At 40.5% G+C, this 19,990-nt stretch overlaps 2 non-coding genes across 2 annotated transcripts; one reads left to right on the forward strand and one right to left on the reverse strand.

Annotated features, from left to right (window-relative positions):
• Positions 1-813: 813 nt before the first annotated feature.
• On the forward strand, positions 814-895 carry Trnas-gcu. Its single transcript has one exon. It is a non-coding gene; the product is annotated as a tRNA-Ser (tRNA).
• Positions 896-14,438: 13,543 nt separating this feature from the next.
• Trnas-gcu lies at positions 14,439-14,520 on the reverse strand. Its single transcript has one exon. It is a non-coding gene; the product is annotated as a tRNA-Ser (tRNA).
• Between the last annotated feature and the right edge of the window lie 5,470 nt (positions 14,521-19,990).

The raw sequence follows: 19,990 nt of genomic DNA on the forward strand, positions 1-19,990 counted from the left end.
AAATATCTCCACTGGAATGTATTTTGATAAATTCTTCTCGGGATGTGATTTTCTTTTATCTCTAGACGAGCTCAAATTCTTTGCCTTTCGATATAGACACCGCAGGATTACAGTAGCTGGTGCGTTGAGAGGGGGCGAAAGAGAGTCACTTCAATACTACAGGATGGCGATCCTTCATCTTGGAAAAATCTCGTCGAATACTTTGATTTATTTGTCCTCCCGCACTTCATTAAATCACTCAAATATTGTTTGTATAATTTTTTTGTTAATTTCTCACATTCTGGTGAAATAATGAAATTCCTATATTTTGCCCCCACGTATTCGATCATCATATCTTTTATGTCTTTCCTTTTCATATCTTACATAAAATTATTAATAAATGCATTATAGTAAGCCTTATTTAGGCTTATTTCCGCTGCGCCAACCGCTCAGTGGAATTTTCGCTAACACGAAAGTGTCATGTCGCACCCACTTCGCCAAGAATGCTCATTTCTCTAAACACTTCAGCATCTGGAACTCCTATTACTGTGTGCTTCATTTGGCGCCAAGCGTGGATATACCTCAGATATCGACAAAATCGGTGATGACAATTAGGCGCTCTTGTAAGTGCGAAACAAAATAAAGTGTGTTGACCTCACTGCCAGTCACAGTCTCTACTCGTTTGAGTTACATCGGCTACGAACATGTTATTAATGATGGGATGATAACACAGAGTTAAAAAAATACGGTGGCGATCACTTGTACAAATCAGTTCTGCCGTCACGAAATTTACTTTGTGTAGAAAATACGTAGTTGGACGCCCGTGCGGCGCAAGACGAGGTGGCCGAGTGGTTAAGGCGTTGGACTGCTAATCCAATGTGCTCTGCACGCGTGGGTTCGAATCCCATCCTCGTCGAATGTTTTTAAGTGGGGACAGCTTTGTAAATGGTGCGTTTTGGACGACTTCGTAAACAGTTTCTCCTGAAGACTCATCGTACCACAAATCAACTGCGCTATTAACTGGTCCACTTCAGATTTCGTATGGAGCCATCTGTGGCAACTGTAAGTTACTTCTCCCTTTTTTTATTTGCAAATGCTTCATTACATATTAACATATAGTCTTAGTCCGCTATGTTTTGTTTTACACATCAAAGTTCACTTCAGATACCTTTAATTTGGTCCGCCCAACATTTTGCTTATTTCTCGTCTAATTTTTTTCTTCACTATCAGGTTAGTCAGCGAATGTCACGTGGCGTTATATGCTTTGAAAATTAATATAAGTGAAGGACTCAAACACTACAGAAAAGCCGAGATTTACAAGCCACTAACTTTGGGTAGAGTAATCAACATAAAAGCTCATAAATACAGATCGAAATTAAATGTTCATATATAAGTAGCTAATGAAAAAAAGTAATTTTATCACGTTGCTATTTAACAAAGTGTTTTTGTTAGAGAAAAATGTGTACGAAAATGTTTTATAATCACTTAAATAAATCCTCGTAATGCCGCAATTCTCGATGTAACAAGATTTTATGCAGGGTATATTTTTTTCTTTCAGTACTACGTACGTTATTTGTGTAAACGCATCAGCAGGACATATAAGCATACAGGCGAAAATGAGTGCAGAATGCAATTTAATTACATAATCTGAATTTTCCTCATAACTACTTATATATCGCAAATGATAATAAACGTAAATTAAGCCTTGCATACTGAATGATAGACCACTGAAAATAAGCTATGAAATAAAGTAATTCTGTGAGTAAATACGACTGAATAACAGGATAAAAACCAATTGAACACAATTTTAATTTGTCTCCACGTGTAACATACTGTAACTAACCGAGCGGTCTTCTTAATAATGTGCTCATCATTTGTCACCAGTCAGCAATGTTGGCAACCTCAAACAGGTCTACATATGTTAGCAGCAGTATTTATGTCGATAACGGGCATTTGTTCAATTGTTAATGGAAACACGCTCTTCCATTTAATACTTTAATTCTCTGCAATATGATTATATTTTTTTAAAAAGTTATTTTGGTTTTTGTCCTGCATAATCTAATGTATTTGCAAAACTGAGCTGCCCTTGAAATCTGCTGCTCATGAATATGTGGATGCTAGCAAAAGAAACAAATTTCACCGAACTTAAGGGTACTCTGCTTTTAAAATAGTTTAATTTAGTCCATTCATACTCGTAGCATTAGTTTCAGAGGGTGTGGTTCTGTGGCACAGACTGGGAAGATTATACAAGAGATTCGTTAATTCTAGGAGCTCTCCAAGGTTGGTACTCTCATTTTCTTTAATACACTATTAGAAAATGAAAAAAGAACACCATGAAGTCTTCATCGCAGGATCTGGATTACCGAATGACAAAGTAGGATGTACAGGTTTTGGCCATAAAAATGGCTAGCGACGGATAAAATGAAGAGATCACAAAATACGGACTGGCACCAGCATGCAAAACGTTTCTGAGAAAGAAATTCGTCGTATTGCCTGTGGCTTTTGTCTTTTCTGGACCGGCGTTTAACGATTTTTCTGACCTTTCGTCAGCGCGATTGCGGTTTATGCTCGGTGGTCCTGGCGCAAAGACTATTTACAAACCGACCAAGAAGATTTTGATCTTACCGATTGCCGCCAGCTGGGGTGGCCGAGCGGTTCTAGGCGCTACAGTCTGGAACCGCGAGACCAATACGGTCGCAGTCTCGAATCCTGCCTCGGGCGTGGATGTGTGTGATGTCCTTAGGTAAGTTAGGTTTAATTAGTTCTAAGTTCTAGGGGACTGATGACTTCAGAAGTTAAGTCCCATAGTGCTCAGAGCCATTGGAACCATTTTACGGATTTCCACTGACATCGTAATTCCGTCAGCTGAACGAATGGACAGTGTCTCGAAAGAATGTTGTGAGATGAACGGCAACAGAAGCAGAAAAGTGTAATGCTGTGTTGCTGAGTTAAATGAAGCGGTGCTGGGGGATTTAGATAATGAAAATACACTAAAATGAGAGTGTGAGATACGGTATTTGGCAAAAAAACAATTGTGATGGACAAAACAGACTAAAAACTACAGACCAGCTACAGCAAGAAAATATATATAAAAGAGGAAATAGACATCTTGTCTGTGGGTTTTGTCTCTATATCTGGACAGACATTTGTTTAGTAGTTTTTTACCTTTTGCCAGCACAAGAACAATTGATGCTCGGTGACCTTGGCGTAGACTCTATACGAGGGGCTTTCCGAAAGTAACTTTCGTCGTTGTTTTTGAAAGAGAAGGTGCTACACCAGGTGACACAAACGACATAAGAATCTACTCCACATTCTTTGCTGGTTCATTGACGGAAGAGGTGACAGCAGAGGAGGAACCAGTGTGTCCACCATCCGCGAACGTCTGCGGACCATGTGTGTTGGGTCTTTCCACAGTGATTCTTTCAATTGATTGCACACTACGACAAATGTCTGTGTTGATGGTGACTGATGAAAAATAGTCAAGGGTATGAAATTCATAATGCCATGGTGTATTTTTGTCTTCAGCAATAAAGTTTTGTGTGGAAAACAGTGACCAAAATCACTTTCGGAACATCGCTCAAACAAATCGACCAAGAAGATCAAAGAGGATCTTGAGACTGCCCACTTAATAAAATTCTGCAACATGCAGTTTCTCGCCCTATAGGAGAGCTTCAACACCAGTTCTGTTCAGGAAAGTCATGGAAATTCACAAGCAAGACAATATTTTAAACAAGAAAGAAGAAAGCCTCACGGTAAACGGAGTCCGGTTTCTCGTGCCGCTTACACGAGTGTTGCAGGCGGTCGGAGGAGAATTACAGCACTAATGACAATGGAAAAGTCCTCAAACGTTGGTGTGAAGATACATATTATCCACGGCCGCGTGATCGACTCCAGAGTGTTTTGGGCTTTCCGACCATGTGCTTTGCGACATGTGATGTCAGCGTGGTGTCACCGACTACATACACACTGAAGAGCTAAAGAGACTGGTACACTTGCCTAATATCATGTAGGACTACTGTCTGAAGTAGTATTCGAGGGAATACACACCATGAATCCCACGGGGCTGTCGAGAAATTCGTAAGAGACCGAGGGGGTGGAGGTCTATTCTGAACAGCACGTTGCAAGACATCCCAGAAATGCTCAATAATGTTTATTTCTAGGGAGTTTGGTGGCCATCAGAAGTGTTTAAACTCAGAAGAGTGATCCTGGAGCCACTCTATATCAATTCTGGACGAGTGGGGCGTTGCATTGGCCTGCTGCAATTGCCTAAGTCCTTCTGAATGGACAATGAACATGAATGGCTGCAGGTGATCAGACAGGATAATTACGTACGTCGTATTTAGACATGTCTGGGGTCACATGTCACCCCACCTGCACGCGCGCCACACCGTTACAGCAAGATCAGTCCCCTGCTGATATGCAGGATCCATCGATTCATGAGGTTGTCTCCATACGCCTACACGTCCATCCGCTCGATCCAATTTGAAACTAGACTCATCCGACCAGGCAATTTATTTCCAGTCATCAACAGTCCAATGTCGGTGTCGACGGGCACAGACCAGGCGCAAAGGTTTCTGTCGTGCAGTCATCAAGCGTACGCGAGTGGGCCTTCGGCTCGGAAAGCCCATATCGATGGTGTTTCAAATGGTTCAAATGGCTCTGAGCACTATGCGACTGAACTTCTGAGGTCATCAGTCGCCTAGAACTTAGAACTAATTAAACCTAACTAACCTAAGGACATCACACACATCCATGCCCGAGGCAGGATTCGAACCTGCGACCGTAGCGGTCACGTGGTTCCAGACTGAAGCGCCTTTAACCGCACGGCCACACCGGCCGGCGATGGTGTTTCGTTCAATGGTTCGCATGCTGACACTTGTTGATGGCCCAGCATTGAAATCCGCAGTAATTTGCGGACGGGTTGCACTTCTGTCACTTTGAATGATGGTCTTTAGTTGTCGGGTGGTCCCGTTCTTGCAGGATCTTTTTCTGGTCGCAGCGATGTCGAAAATTTGTTGATTTACCGGATTCATGATATACAATCGTAAAATGGTTTTGCGGGAAAATCCCCAAGTGGTCGCTATCTCGGAGATGCTGTGTCCTATCGCTCGTGCGCCGATTGTAACACGACGTTCAGACTTGTTTAAATCTTGATAACATGACAATGTAGCATCACTAACCAATCTAACAATTGCGCCAGACTCTTGTTTTACATAGGCGTTGCCGACCACAGCGCCGTATTTTGTATATTTACGTACCTTTATATTTGAATACGCATGCCTATACCAGTTTCTTTGGCGCCTCAGCGTATTTTAGCAGTGGGGGTTTTTGCCCGTCAAAGGAAGACGCAAGTGGGGGCAGCTCTCTGGCTGGCTTCACACATAGTACATATCTGTCGGCATATTTAAAAGTTTTCTATTTTTTATTTCCTTTTTATTTTTTCTTTCACCTTTTATGTTTCTACAACATTACTGCAGCAAATTTTTAAACTTACCGTGTTATTTCGTGAGTTTTAAACTTCTCACTCAGTTGTTTGTAAGAAAGCCACAGGTTTTAATCATCGTTAAGTTCTACGAGCCGTTACCTATTCTAATAATCTCTTTTAATCTTACATCAAGATCTATGTATCTTTTTCCTCTGTTTCAAAGAGGGAGGCCGGTAGAAGCTCTTTTAATTTCACATATAGTGTCTACTGCTTCCCGTTTCAGCTTAATGATTAGAAGGTATTCATTCAAATGTTTTTGATTTGTTCAGACTTTTTATTTCCCATGCCAAGCTTTGACAGTATTCGTGGTCCTGTGGCGCTGGTTAAAGCATTACACATTTCACTTTGTATACTACGACTTTCCAACATTGATTGACCATATAGTTTGCGAATTCCATGACCTTTTCTCCAGTGAACACAATCCCCATTATTGCTATCCTCACTTCATCAACAATATTCGGTTGAAGATGTGGCACTGCAGACACATGTTGTAAAACGGTCGTACTTTGTCCCTTTATTCCTTCATTAGTTCCATGTCTTGTATTTTCTTCTTCAGTCATTGGTTGAAGACAAAATTACAACCAGAATAAATAGGATGTTTCGGGGAACACCGTATTCATAGCTCTAATCGCAGCCATTTCGTAGCACTGAAGTTTCCTTTTATGTGTATTTTTGTCTGAGACCAAAGCAAATGTGGACACACGGAGGATGGCCTGCACGAGACTTGTCTGGCAAGCCTCAGACGCAGCTGGTAGTCCACCAGTCCAAGTGCCAGGGGTGTAACCACAAGCTTTGTGGCTGGTGAAGACCACATGGACTGGTGCCTGAACCTCAGTAGCTCGGTGTAGTAAACGTCGGTAGAAGTTTATCATCCCCAGGGACGGACGCACTCCATACGTGTTTTTTTGGGTAAAAAAAATTGTGGTGATGCACTCAATGGATACATTTGGGTCACTAACTCTAAATCGTAATAAAGTGACTACTTGTACATCGATTATGCATTTACCTGTATTTGTGAGGTTTCAACAGTCATCAGACCTTTCGAATACCTGTGTGTAGATGTCTTTATTGTTATGAGAAAATATGTGATGGTACCAACACGTCACTGAGGTCGTTAGGACCTGTAGTCGACATTAAGACTCTCGTCAGCTTGTTGCTCTTATCTTTTCAGCTTGCAAGCCGGTATTTTCACTCGACGCATCATCGTCACGCATTCAGTGTGTATTTCCTCAAGTCTTTCACAAGGTAGGCTCCACATGAGTGCTTCATTGTTAGCAATGATATCCTCTGTAACTAAAGTTCTGGGAATAATGGGAGAAAACCCCCTCTTTTTCGATGGACATTTCCTCAGAGTTCAATGGTCACTCAAGTGTCGGGAAACAACCGGTCGATAGGCCGTCCACATCTTTCAGATGTTTTCTTCTGTCGTCTCGATGCATGTCTCTTCAGTTGATAGAAAATATCTCACAGTTTCTAGGATGAATTTTCGTTCCGCAGCGGAGTGACTGCTTGTTAGTGGTCCCCGGTCCAAGTCTCCGTCTTACTCACAGTTTTAACCTGCCAGGGAGTTTGTGTCTAACAGGTGCTTGTCAGTTGTTGCCTAGTCTATCCATGTAGCTGGAATTCCCCCGCGAAGGAAAGCTCAATCTATCTTGTCATAAATACGATGAGACTGGATGATGGTGAATAGGTGCTTAAGTTTCAGGAATTTTGGTCAGGTCCCTTTAACGTGAAACAACGACAGAAAGGTGTGAGAAAGAGAGAGAGAGAGAGAGAGAGAGAGAGAGAGAGAGAGAGAGAGAGAGAGAGAGAGAGATATAATGGGCTTTTTCTGCCGTCGTTCATCAAGTACAGTCCTGAAATATCCCCCTAACAGAGCCTCAGTGTAAAACTGTTGAGGTTTTCTTGCCCACCAGCTGACATACTGCCTGTATCTTGGTATCTTCGGCCGACGTTCGTGTAGTGATTTTCCTGATGTTCCACAAACAGCAGTGGCTAACATTGTCGAAGAATCACCTTCCACCGCTGGCGAAGGAGTGAAGTTGGCTACGTGGGCTTTCCAAAAGTGGTGCCCCGACCTTTTTGTAGGTGCCACACGTGGTTCCGATCAGCCCTTCTGCCACTGCCCGTTTCCAGAGTCTCTCCAGCTACGGATGTGTTGTAACAGCGCCCTCGCCGACAGCCTTGGTTTCCGTATAGTTCCGTAGCCGTAAGATACTTGGGTTCTAAACATCGTGAGTAATTGAAATAACTGCAACGACGAAAGGGAAGCTGTCTCTTCTCAATTATGGTCATCGCTACCAGATTTACAGAAAATACGAGTATAAGAGTTTGTTGTGCGTCAATTCCGTATAGAGTAAGTGCTAAGGCCAATTAAAAATTGCAGGTGAGAGAAACATGGATGAACAGCAACATTCTCGCCCACCTGCGAAGCACATGTGCAAATTAAGAAGCGAATGCACAACTGCAGGAAAAGGTTCCACGAAGAAACGGCAGTGCCTGTTTTCCACATTTTTACGGAGGAACTTACAAGATCAAGATAAAGCTCTGGAATTCGTTGCAAATATGCCAAATTATGACAACTCAGAGACCTCACTAATTAAAGCATGAAGGGAATCCACTGTGGTAACCCATTATCCTGACACTAGTTCGGTCATTCATCTGACTGGAGACATTTTGAAATTTACTGAAGGTAATTGTTTCTTGAAAACTGACGATGGGTCTCTTCATGATAAAAGAATCGTGCACTTCAGCTGGGAAGAATGGGAGAAAATCCTTTGTGAAAATGGTACTTTTCTTATGAACGGGACATTTGACAGTCGTCCAAAACAACTGTACATAATTCAAGTTGACACCCGAAGCACAGAAAGAGAGACGAAATATTTCCTGTTTTATTTAAATTGCTTGTAGGCAAAAGTAAAATACACAATACAATTTTCTCGATTGAAAAATAGCGCTAGACATTGAAATGACTACAATTGAAGTTATGAAAACGGTGTTCCCCGAAACATACCATTCCAGTTGGAATTTTCACTTCTATCAAAATCTGCGGCTGAAAATTAAAGACCTGAAACTAACGAAGGAACACAGGAACAGAGAAAAAGTAAGACTGATTTTCCGCACGTGTGATGCAGTGCCACATCTTCTACCAAATAGTATTAATGAAGTGTGGATAGTAATAATGGAAGAAGCGCCCAATGGAGAAAATCTCATGATATTCGCAGACTATAAGGTCAGGCAATGGCTGGAACATTATAGCATTTCCATTGAAATGTTTAATGTTTTGATTAGTGGCACAGATCCACAAATGCTGTCAAAGTTTGGCATGGAAAACTGAATGTCTCACTAGATCGAAAACAACTGAACGAATGCTTTCTGTTCAGTAAGCTGAAATAGAAAGCAGTAAATGCTATATGTGAAATAAAAAAAGATTCAATTGGGTGCCTCTTCGCAACAGAAGAAAAAGATACATCGATACTGACATCAGCTAAAAGACATTATTAGAATATGTAACCAATCAGAGGATTTTCGGGGTTTCAAATCTCCAGAAACAAAAAAGGTAAAATTAAAATAATAAGAAATAAAAAGGAAATAATAAATAGAAAACATTTAAATATGCCTACAGGTATGTACTATGTGTGTAGCAAATCCACAGACAGGATAAATTGTGAAGGAGTTACCAAACGGTTCGAAAGGCCTCCGTCACTGTTGTGGCTTCTTTTGACGGTCGGAAAACAGAGTACCAAAATTTCTGTGACCGTAAACATCACGTTGACGTCACAGGTCGCAAGTCCCATCGTCGGAAAGCTCACAATACTATCACAACTTGGCGATCTCGTGGCCGTGAGTATTACACAGTATGTGCGTTCACACCGTCTGAGAGCTTTTTCCTGATCATTACTGCTGCCCTCTTTCTACCTGCAACGGTCGTTTCCAGCAGCACAAGAACCCAGTATCTTTTCAATTTGAGGCTTTCTTCTTTCTTGTTAAGGGTGTTGTCATCTTTGTGATTTCTGTGGGTTTCCAGAACATGACAGGCGTGGTAACTATTAGAGCAAGATACTGCATGTTGTCGAATTTGATTATGAGGTCTTTCTCACACAGTGCGTGCTCCGCCACGGCCGATTTTCTATCTGCCTCAAACTACAATACTGTTTGTTATCCTAGTGATCATCTTAATTCAACAGAGACATTTCCACATGTGGGTGGTGTGCAGACATTCCGAGTGAGTGCCTTTCATCGTTTGCCAATCCTAGATACTGTTTGACCTTTTTGGTCGGTTTGTATGAACGTCGTTCCGAAAGTGATTTGCGTCACTGTTTTGCGCACGAAACTTTATTGCCGAAACAAATATACCATGCCATTATGAATTACACACCTTGCACCATATTTCGACATAGTGACCATCGACAGACATTTGATGTAGTGTGCAATCAGTCTGAAGGAACCAGACTAGAAAAACGCAGTACCTGCGATGCAGAGAACTGTCGCACGGCGTGTTCCAACTCAGTACAGGTTTTCATTCGTGGATGTGAAGGACCGACCACTTCGACTTTCATCCTCCATTCTCGGCCTTCCTTCTCTGTATATGCAACAACAGCGACCAAACATTTGGCGAAACCTGACCTCTTCACCACACACACAGTCTGCAGGCATTCACTACGCTCTTCCGTTGGTGATCACTTCGTCACCCCACGTCCGTCTGCCATCGTGGTGTGTACTCTGCTGACAGATCTTCCGTCATTGAATCAGCATTGGATGTGGATTCATATGGCGTTTGTTTGTATCACCTGGTGTAACACCTTCTCTTTCGAAAACAATGACTAAAGTTACTTTCGGAAAGCCCCTCGTAAACAGTCATTACGCCGAGATCACCAAACTGTTCTCGTTCTGACAGAAGATCAGAAAAGTTATAAAACAAACGCCGGTCCAGATATCGAGACAAAATCCAAAGGCAATACGCCTGGTTCTCGTTTTCAGAAATGTTTTCCTACTCTTTCCGGTCTGTATTTTATATTCTGTTGTGTCCATCGCTAGTTATTTTTTGGCCAAATACCGTACCTCATATTCTAGTTTTAGTGTCTTCATGATCTAAATCTCCCAGAACGGTTTCATTTAACTCGATAATATACCATCATTTTTGCTCTGCTTTTGTTGACGTTCATCTCATAACTTTTTTTATCAAGACATTGTCCATTCTTTTAACAGATCTGCCAAATCTTTCTCTGTACGTGATAAAATTACGATGTCAGTGGGAAACCATAAAGTTCCCTTATTTCGACTTTACATCTTTCGGAATTCTGTCAAACTTTTCTGGCAGTATGATGTGACCCATCTCATCTTCGCCCACTTCTTCCCTATCCACAATATTGTCTTCAAGTTTCTTTTGTGCAGTTCTGCCATATATTTCTTCCAGCGTTCGAACATGTACGAATGAACAGATACCATCTTCATATAGTTAAGGCTAACCGCCCATTGACCTTCTTTTGTGCTCTTACGGGACTCGGTAACATTGTCTGCCGCGAGTAATAAGTGTAATGGGCAGGGGCACTACGAATGTAGTGTGTGGACATTAAGTTGGGAAAGAGGTTCTTGCGGGAGCATGCAAGGGATAAATCCCTGCGGTGGCACTATCCTCTGTGCCCTCGGTGACTCACATGTAAGCAGGAGATCCCGGGTTCGAGTCCCAGTCGAGGCGCACATTTTCAACTGTCCCCGTTGATGAATATCGACGCCTGTCGACAGCTTAGGGTTTTGATTTAATTATCATATCTTACAATGGTCTTTCTACTGTGGTAATTTCAGAGGAAACTTTGAAAAGAGTGTTGTACATCCAAAACATCATTGAACCCGCCACACTACCACTCGTGCACCAACAAGGAGATGTGCTTTTCCGACATGACACTTCACGTCCACATGTATGCTGTGATACCCAACGTGCTCTCGAAGGAGTTCGTGAACTACCCTGGCCAGCACAGTCCCCAGATCTGTCCCCCATGGAGCGTATTTGGGACTGGATGAAACAGCATCTTGAGCGATGTGCAAGACCTAAAGGAAATCTGACCCAATTGAGGCCCCATGTAGATGCTGCAAAACAAGACGTTCCATAAGAAGACATCCGTTGCCTATACTATCCTCTACATGGGATAATTGTAGCCTGCATTGCTGGAAAAGGAGGGTATACTGTGCACTAGCTCTGACTCTTCGCACGCCCAGTCGGCTGTACTCAGATACAGATGGCTCAGTCAGTGTGACTTGAGTTTCTGATGCTAAGAATACGGTGGACAACAGTACATCTACGTACACAGTCCGCAAGCCACAATATGGTGCGTGGCGTTGTGCACCCTGCACCGCTACTAATTATTTCCTTTTCTCTTCCACTCGCAAGCAAAGCGAGGGAGACACTACTGTCTACAGGGTGTTTCACAATTCATTTTACACTTCTAGATGTTGTAGATGGGACTTAATAGATCAAGCTTTACGCAGGAACCCATGCTCAGAAACGTCATCCAACGACAATAGGGAGAGTTAGTTATAGGCACTGGCGACTGTAAACGTAAGTCTACACAAGGTGATTCCAAGATATTGCTGCAAACTTTCTAGGACGGTGGAGAGGGATAAATGTTTCAATTTGAGTAAGGGTCCCCGTACCATGAACTATTCGGTTTTCGCTTATAACTTTAGATTTGTTCGTCTCCGCTACAGGGCTCCCTACCTCAAACTGCTAGATTTTTCCTTCACCATGATCCTAGAAAGTATGTAACATCATGGAGTCACCCTATACGTACACACACACATACTTACATTTACAGATGCCGGCGCCTATCACTCTGACGCTCTGTATTGTCGTTGATCCCTGACATGTGTTCCTATGTAAAACTTGATTTACTAATTCTCCTCTACAGGTGTGTAATATGAATTGCAAAATACCTTGTACATGGCTCCATATGGGCCTTAATCTCTCTAGTCTTATCTTCAAAGTCCATATGCGAAATTCACGTTGGCGACAGTAGAATCGTTATGCAGTCATTTCAGTTGCCAGTTCTCTGAAATTTCCCAATAGTGCTCCTCTAAATCAATGTCCCCTTCCCTCCAGTGATTCCCTTTTGAGTTCCTGAAACATTTCATATTATTTGCATATTGTTCGAACCTACCGATAATAAATCTAGCAGCCGGCCTCTGAATTGCTTCAAAGTCTCGCTTTAATGAGAATGATGCGGACCTGTAATCGACAATTGCTAGTACTAGAGTCCTATATTCGGTTTTCTTTACAGATGCAAACTTTCATTAAATTTTCCCTGTAAACATAAATCGACCATTTACTTTCCGTATTGCTGTCCTCACATGCTCATTCCATTTCATATTTTTTTGCAAAGCTACGCCTAGATATTTAGTCGACGTGACAGTCAACTAGCACGTTATTAATACTGTATTCGGATATATGGGTTTGTTTTTCCTACTCATCTGCATTAAGTTGCATTTTTCTACATTTAGAGCCAGATGCCATACATCACAAATTTGAAATTTTATCTGTATCATCTTGTATTTTTCTACAGTAAACTATTTTAAAAGGAGAATCTCAATAAATTCGGTGAATCTGCTTTTCTAGAGTCTACTTTGGTCACAGCCACTTATTTATCCACATCAAATTTCAAGTACAGCAGAATTTTGCTAATACTACACTAAATTACCCAGGATAAAAATCAACATAACGGTCTTCAAAATTATAACCATATGCCAAAGAATGAAAATATTAAATGGTATAGTAATATATTTTCACTAAAAACAGAGCAAGTGCCCATTATCAACATAAATACCGATGCTTATGTATTTAAATCTTTTTTTTTATTTTACAAATATTGCCGTTTGGTGAGAAATGTGGAGCACAATATTAAGTAGTGTGCTCCTAGTTTACGGTATATTACAGTCAGATACACACATTAAAATCCCATTTAATGACTTTCATCAAGCTACCTGGTCCCTTTACCTTCAGAATTATTTTGACTGCCTTTACCAATGGGTTATCATTACTCAGTATCCCAGGCATAAATTACGTGTATAATTTGTGATACACAGGTAGTAAGAAGGAAAATTCAAATTATTTACCTAAGCTCCAGCTTGCACTCATTTCGCCTATATCGTTGTATGTCCTGTTGATACGTACTATATATATATATATATATATATATATATATATATATTGCTCAAAATCAAACATTGCATGAAGAATTGCGGTATTACAGGAATTTGTTAGAGTGAATATAAAACTTATTCATACGCACTTTTAGGTAACAGGAAAAACTTTCAGAATGAGATTTTCACTTTGCAGCGAAGTGTGCGCTGATATGAAACTTCCTGGCAGATTAAAACTGTGTGCCCGACCGAGACTCGAACTCGGTCGGGCACACAGTTTTAATCTGCCAGGAAGTTTCAGGAAAAACTTTATTTGCAAGTAGCAACGAGGTATAATTACATTTTTTGCTTAACTCATTATACTAGAATTTTTAAGTTTGATCTGTATTTGAGGGTTTTTATGTTATTATGAGCGTAAGTTGCTGTCTTGTTGATTTCGGCTTTTCTGTAGTGTTTGGCTATTTCACTTACGTTAATTTCCAAAACATAAAAGTAGAGTCATTATTTAGTTAACACGAGTCATCGATACATTTCGAATCTTTGGTAAAGAATCAGGCGAAAAGTTTTCACGTTCAATAAAAGGTGAAACCAAATTAAAAGCTGTCTGAACTAAATTATCATGAAATGTTAAAAAAAAAGACTAAGATGGTATAATGAAAATGCATCCACGGACGTATATAAATAAAGTGATGGATAGAATTTAAAGCCGGCGCAGATGTCCTTACGAAATGTAAACTGGACCAGTCAGTTATACAGCTTATTTGTGATACGATCAGTCTTTGAACGAAGTCATCCAACTGCGACTAATTGAAGTTGTCACCACGCAAAGAATTAAAACATTCGACGAGGATGGGATTCGAACCCACGCGTGCAGAGCACATTGGATTAGCAGTCCAACGCCTTAACTACTCGGCCACCTCGTCTTGCAGCGTTTCTTGGTTTGGTGTACGTAATTTCTACATGTATGCATCGTTACGACAGATTCTTTTGCACAAGTGATCGCCACATGTTTTTTTTTTAATTCTGTGTTACCATCCTATTAGCAATGATACTTTCGAATATTATTTAATTCAGTCAAGCAGACTGTTGATTGGCAATGAGGACGATTGAACTCCTTGTATTCCGCACTTACTAGGGGACCGCGTCTACTTGGCGTCACCGATTTTGTCCAAATTTACGATATATGCAGAGCTAGTCGCAAAATGTAGCTGACGTTAGTGAGAGCTTTAGATGGTCAGGCGTTCAGAAAAAATACTATTCTTGCTGTGAGTGAGAATAGAGATATTATGTGGAAACTTTATAAATTATTTATTATTTTCAGTTTTTACTTCACTTGCACTGCAAACAAACTGAAATAATGCTACATGTATATTATTTACTAACAATTTCATAAAAGACAAGAAAAGGAAAGGCAAAGGAAATGGTGGCGGATGTAAACGTGACAAAATTTAGAAATTTCGTGATTACCTCAAGAGACTCTGGGAAACTTCCAACCACCTTATAAAAAAGATTTTAGACTGTGTGAGGTGTACAGCAATCTGGAGCTAGAGGGTATGTAGAGAGAGTGTCACAGGTTGTTCATCGCTCCTTACGGTGCCGCACAGTACTATTATCCTCCATACTTTCGGAAGTTACTATGTACGAGTGACTAAAATGGGAAAGTACTGCTGTATGCAACTGGCTTTAAGAAATCGGTCACGTGGCGTCCATTGCTTGATGTATGGTGCAATATTTGTCTTGAACGGCATATTTACGAAAGCGTTGTTAAGCCCTCGATGGCAGCTAAACATTTGTGACAAACAACATTATAAATAAACTTTTCTGCTCGTTTTATTAGCAGAAGCTCAGGCTGTTCTGTTAGGTGCCATACCATTCACACCCCCGGAAATCGCAACGTATTTGCAAGTAAACAGCCAAGTATTTGTGACCTGCAACAATATAAATGTCATTGTGCTTGTTTCACTCGCAGCAATTAGATTAGATGCTTGCCTAATCACAACCTTTGAAATCATGAAACATTCTGGAACAAAAACCGGTCAAATATTTGTGACAAGACAGAATATGAAAATCACTGCTGGTTGTTTCAATCGCAGCAGCGTCAGTTTTCGGTTTTTAGTATTAAGAATGTCACAAAGTCTAAAGCTCATTCCTCACAAAGCATGCTCCTACCTTCAGTTAATATCGAACGTTACATAATATAATTCTGTTACATGAATGAGAAAATCCCTTTATGTGTTCTAAGATGGAAAAAGTGGATGTACCGGGATGGGAACATACTTCCTTCGATTCTCCTATTGCACTTCTCTAACCGCATGACCACAGTGACAAGGATTTTTATAAGTAATGGGTCGTTAAGACACATTTAATTACAATAAATCGTTCCTAGAGTGACGTGTTTGTGATAAATCTTGGATGCGCAGATGCCATGATATAGCGTACTGTCACAACACGCAAGTCGTAATAAGGAGACAACGAAAAAAGATGAATCTTCTCAAAATTAACGATCGTGGGACGTCACGTGACCGATTTCAGACGAACGCCAGTCGAAAACGGTTGTAGTTTCCTCATTTTAGTCACTCGTAATTCTGTGGTTGTTTTAAAATCGAGATAGTACATGTGCGAACTTTCTTTTCGAAATCATATCTAAAGTTTGAGCACTGTGTAACTACACGCACAAAAGTAGTAAACCTACGAAGATATCTCATTTCATGTGCGTCCTGTTTAAAAATTTTATCTGTTGGTGGTATTGTTCATTTGTGTTATACACCAGCACAGATCTTTCAAGTGTTTGGCTTACCCGAGTATGTGACCTTATTATTTTAGGCGAGTTTTTCTAATTTCCTTACGTCCTATCATGTACTATGCCTCTTAATTTTGACTTACAAAAATAAGGCGGACAGATAGTTCAGTTTGCTTCACTCCAATCGCGGTGTTGCCTCTCTACGGTATTCTGTCTCTTTGGTCATCACAGAATTGTTAACTTCTTACTTTCATAAATCGATATGCATACCTCTGAGAGCAAGCCATGTTGATCCGCGATATTTGGTTGTGTTGTTACACCGTCTCTGCCTGAGGGTGCTCACAGAGAGAGTATTAGTTGAGATCTGTTGGAAAACGAACGTGGAACTGAATGGTTACAAACTTTTACCTGGAATTGAGCTGCTAAAAATTAAATATTTTTCTGGAAATGACTGAATAAGATGAGAGTATTTATAGATTTTTAGAAAGAGTTATTCGAAGAAATGATTTAAGGTAAACTTGCAGCTTTGCATACTTGCACATAGTTAGTACTCTGAAAACTTAATTAATTAATTAATTAATTAATCATATTGAAATTTTGTTGAAACTTAACTCATAGATTGCTCACAGCTACTGTTTTTAGTTCTCCCCCCCCCCCCCCCCCCACATTCACACTTTTTGTGAAAGAATAGAGATACTTTTGGGTAGGTTAATCTTTGTGTAAAGTAATTTTTTTCAATTATCAACCTGTTAAAACACAATCATTTTTGTATAAGGTCAGATTTGTTCATGATATTGAAAGTGAAGCTATGAAGTAGTTCTTTACTATAAAATAAGTTTAGAAAAATCGTTTGCAGCACTTTATCACCGAAAATTACTCTTATACAAGAAATATGTTGCTTGTGTCCACACTGCACATGGCAGTAACATGCGTGAATATAATTTTCAGTTTACAATTTCAATTAAGCTTTGATGCAGCACTGCTTGCTGTGCTCCACGTTCGAGAGAAATTTGACTGTACTGAGTGAGGTGAATGCAACAATAGTTCAGGGCCATAGTCGTATAGTGGCAGTATACATGTAGAACAATATCATTACACTGTTAATTAGTGATTAGGTTGTGATATTCCTGGCTGTGGCCGGCAGTATTTTATTTTGCTAGAAGCTCGCCTTGATGCAGCTTGATACATATGAAGTAGCATATGGTGCAAAAGTGGAGTGAGGTACCAGCGGCAGATGGTACAGCATGTACCACTCCCGTGGGAGAGTCCGCCAATTGTACTGAACTTGCTTCTGATTGGTCGGCACATTCGTGTGTTAGGCGTCAAAACGGCTAACTTCTCTTATTAACTATTTATAAACTTTTCATTGTATTTAACCCAGTTTTCAGTATGACAATCTCTCATGGTTACCCTACGAGTCTGTCGTTCTTGTTTATTAAATTTCACTAGTTTTGAGAAACATGAGAGTAACGATATTGCAACCGAAGTGCTTCAGGTAGCTTTGGCGCGCCTGGGAGACCAAGTGCTTTGGCTGCGCTAGTCAACTCTGTTTCGGGCGTTCCGGAGGGCATGACACGTAACTGTTTCGCGCGGTCGTGTTGTACCCTATATCGGCAGCAGTCAGAAAAGTTATCATACACTTAAGAAAGCTATGCCGATCGTTGTAAAAGACAATATAAAATGTGTGATTATTTAAAATATAACAAAACAGGATACAGTAATGAGAACTGTCGCCTACCATAATTGTCAATACTACAAATCTTGCCCTCTGTAGATACGGAGACTAACCTGGGCAAGTGGCATCCCTTAAAATGGACAATCACGGGTTCAAGTTGACAGCTTACCAGTCTCCGCCGAAGAAGATCCCACGACCGACGAGCTGTCTTTTGTACTGGGGACACAACTTTTGAAGAAGACAGGTTGGTGGAAAGGACGGTTAGGAACTGTTTTTCAATCTCTCCAGATCTCTCCAGCTTCCAGATCTGACTTGCAACGGACACACATAATTTATAAGATCAGAAACTATTCTCTTGTACAAAGCACATTCCGGTGATCAAAGCAATACATACGTGTGTGAAACATTTTTCGTATTCTGAGTTTTTGTTTTGGAATTTAGTTACGTAAATCAGCAATGGACTTTTCAATAAAGCAATTATTCAGACTAAATTTAGTTCATTTGATGCACAACTTCTATTGCCTTTATTTTGGTAGATATTTCAGATTTTGAAAACGGTCAACTGTGATGTCTGGCAACACACAATTGTTCACTTGAATGCGCTATACAGGTTTAACTATTTACTTTTTTTATAGGTAGTTTCGTACACCTACACTCCACACATGTATAAAGAGTTTTTTTCAGCAGAAAATTTGCAACACATGTGACGAAGCCTTAGGTGAAGGACAACATATTTCTTTTGTTAATTGACTTGTGGGGATGACGAACAAATTCAAAATTATACAACGAGATTTTTCGAGAAAGATTACCTTCATGCCGTATTGAAGTGATTCTCTCCTTTCCCTACGTTACATTCTCTGATGTAACCTGCGATATCTATTGTTATCATCAGTCAAGGAATTTTATCTCACCGCGAAAGGAAAAGAATCACATCCCAAGGAAACGGCTTCAAAATGCATTCCAGTGCCAATATTTGTCGAAATAATGCGTTACGCGTGATTTGGTTTCACACTGTGCGATGAGAGAGAACCTTTTACGAATGTAAATCAAGCTTGTTTTCCTATAGAAACCTGGAAACCACCGCGTAATTGTAAAAAGGCGGTGTTTATAATATGTGTTGATGCTGAGAAAATTCCCCTCTTCTTATGACGAATATGACAACAGCACAAGTAAATCAACTGTAAAACGATAGCAGTATCAAATTTTATATACACCTTACAATCCCTTCCTGCAAATTAATTTGAAGTCCCTGACATTCGTAGGCTTTTCCTTTAGAAATGAATACAACACATTTCTCATTATTTGAATTTAGCTGCAGTGTAAGTAACATTATAATCGAAATTAAAAACAAATTTTCCGCACATGATCCCGACCCAACGATCCTCGGGTTACCAGTCTATTCTCTTTTCGCTGCGCCAACTGTTGCCTAGATACTACACTAACGTAAGTGGCTCATGTCTCCTCCGTCCCACACCAAAAAAGTTATTTTTCATAAATGCTCGGCCAGCTGGAGCTCCCACTTCCTTGAGTTACACTTCTACCAAAGCTCTTCACCATAAATGGGGACAGCCGGCCGCGGTGGTCTAGCGGTTCTAGGCGCGCAGTCCGGAACCGCGCGACTGCTACGGTCGCAGGTTCGAATCCTGCCTCGGGCATGGATGTGTGTGATGTCCTTAGGTTAGTTAGGTTTAAGTAGTTCTAAGTTCTAGGGGACTGATGACCATAGTAGTTAAGTCCCATAGTGCTCAGAGCCATTTGAACCATAAATGGGGACAAAATTAATGATGACCAGTGGAAGCGGTCCCCTTGATAGGACAAATTAAAAACGAAATATACAGTCCCCTACAGAGAACATTGACTTATTTGGAGAAACAATACAAAACAATATGGGTCAAAGGCACACTGACGTTATGTTAATTCTTGTTCCATAGAACATAAATACGATATTTAGTAATAATGTGGACCACTTCAGTTTAAC

The sequence above is a fragment of the Schistocerca americana genome, chromosome 6 (genome assembly GCF_021461395.2).
Source record: "Schistocerca americana isolate TAMUIC-IGC-003095 chromosome 6, iqSchAmer2.1, whole genome shotgun sequence".
Taxonomy (NCBI): Eukaryota; Metazoa; Arthropoda; class Insecta; order Orthoptera; family Acrididae; genus Schistocerca; species Schistocerca americana.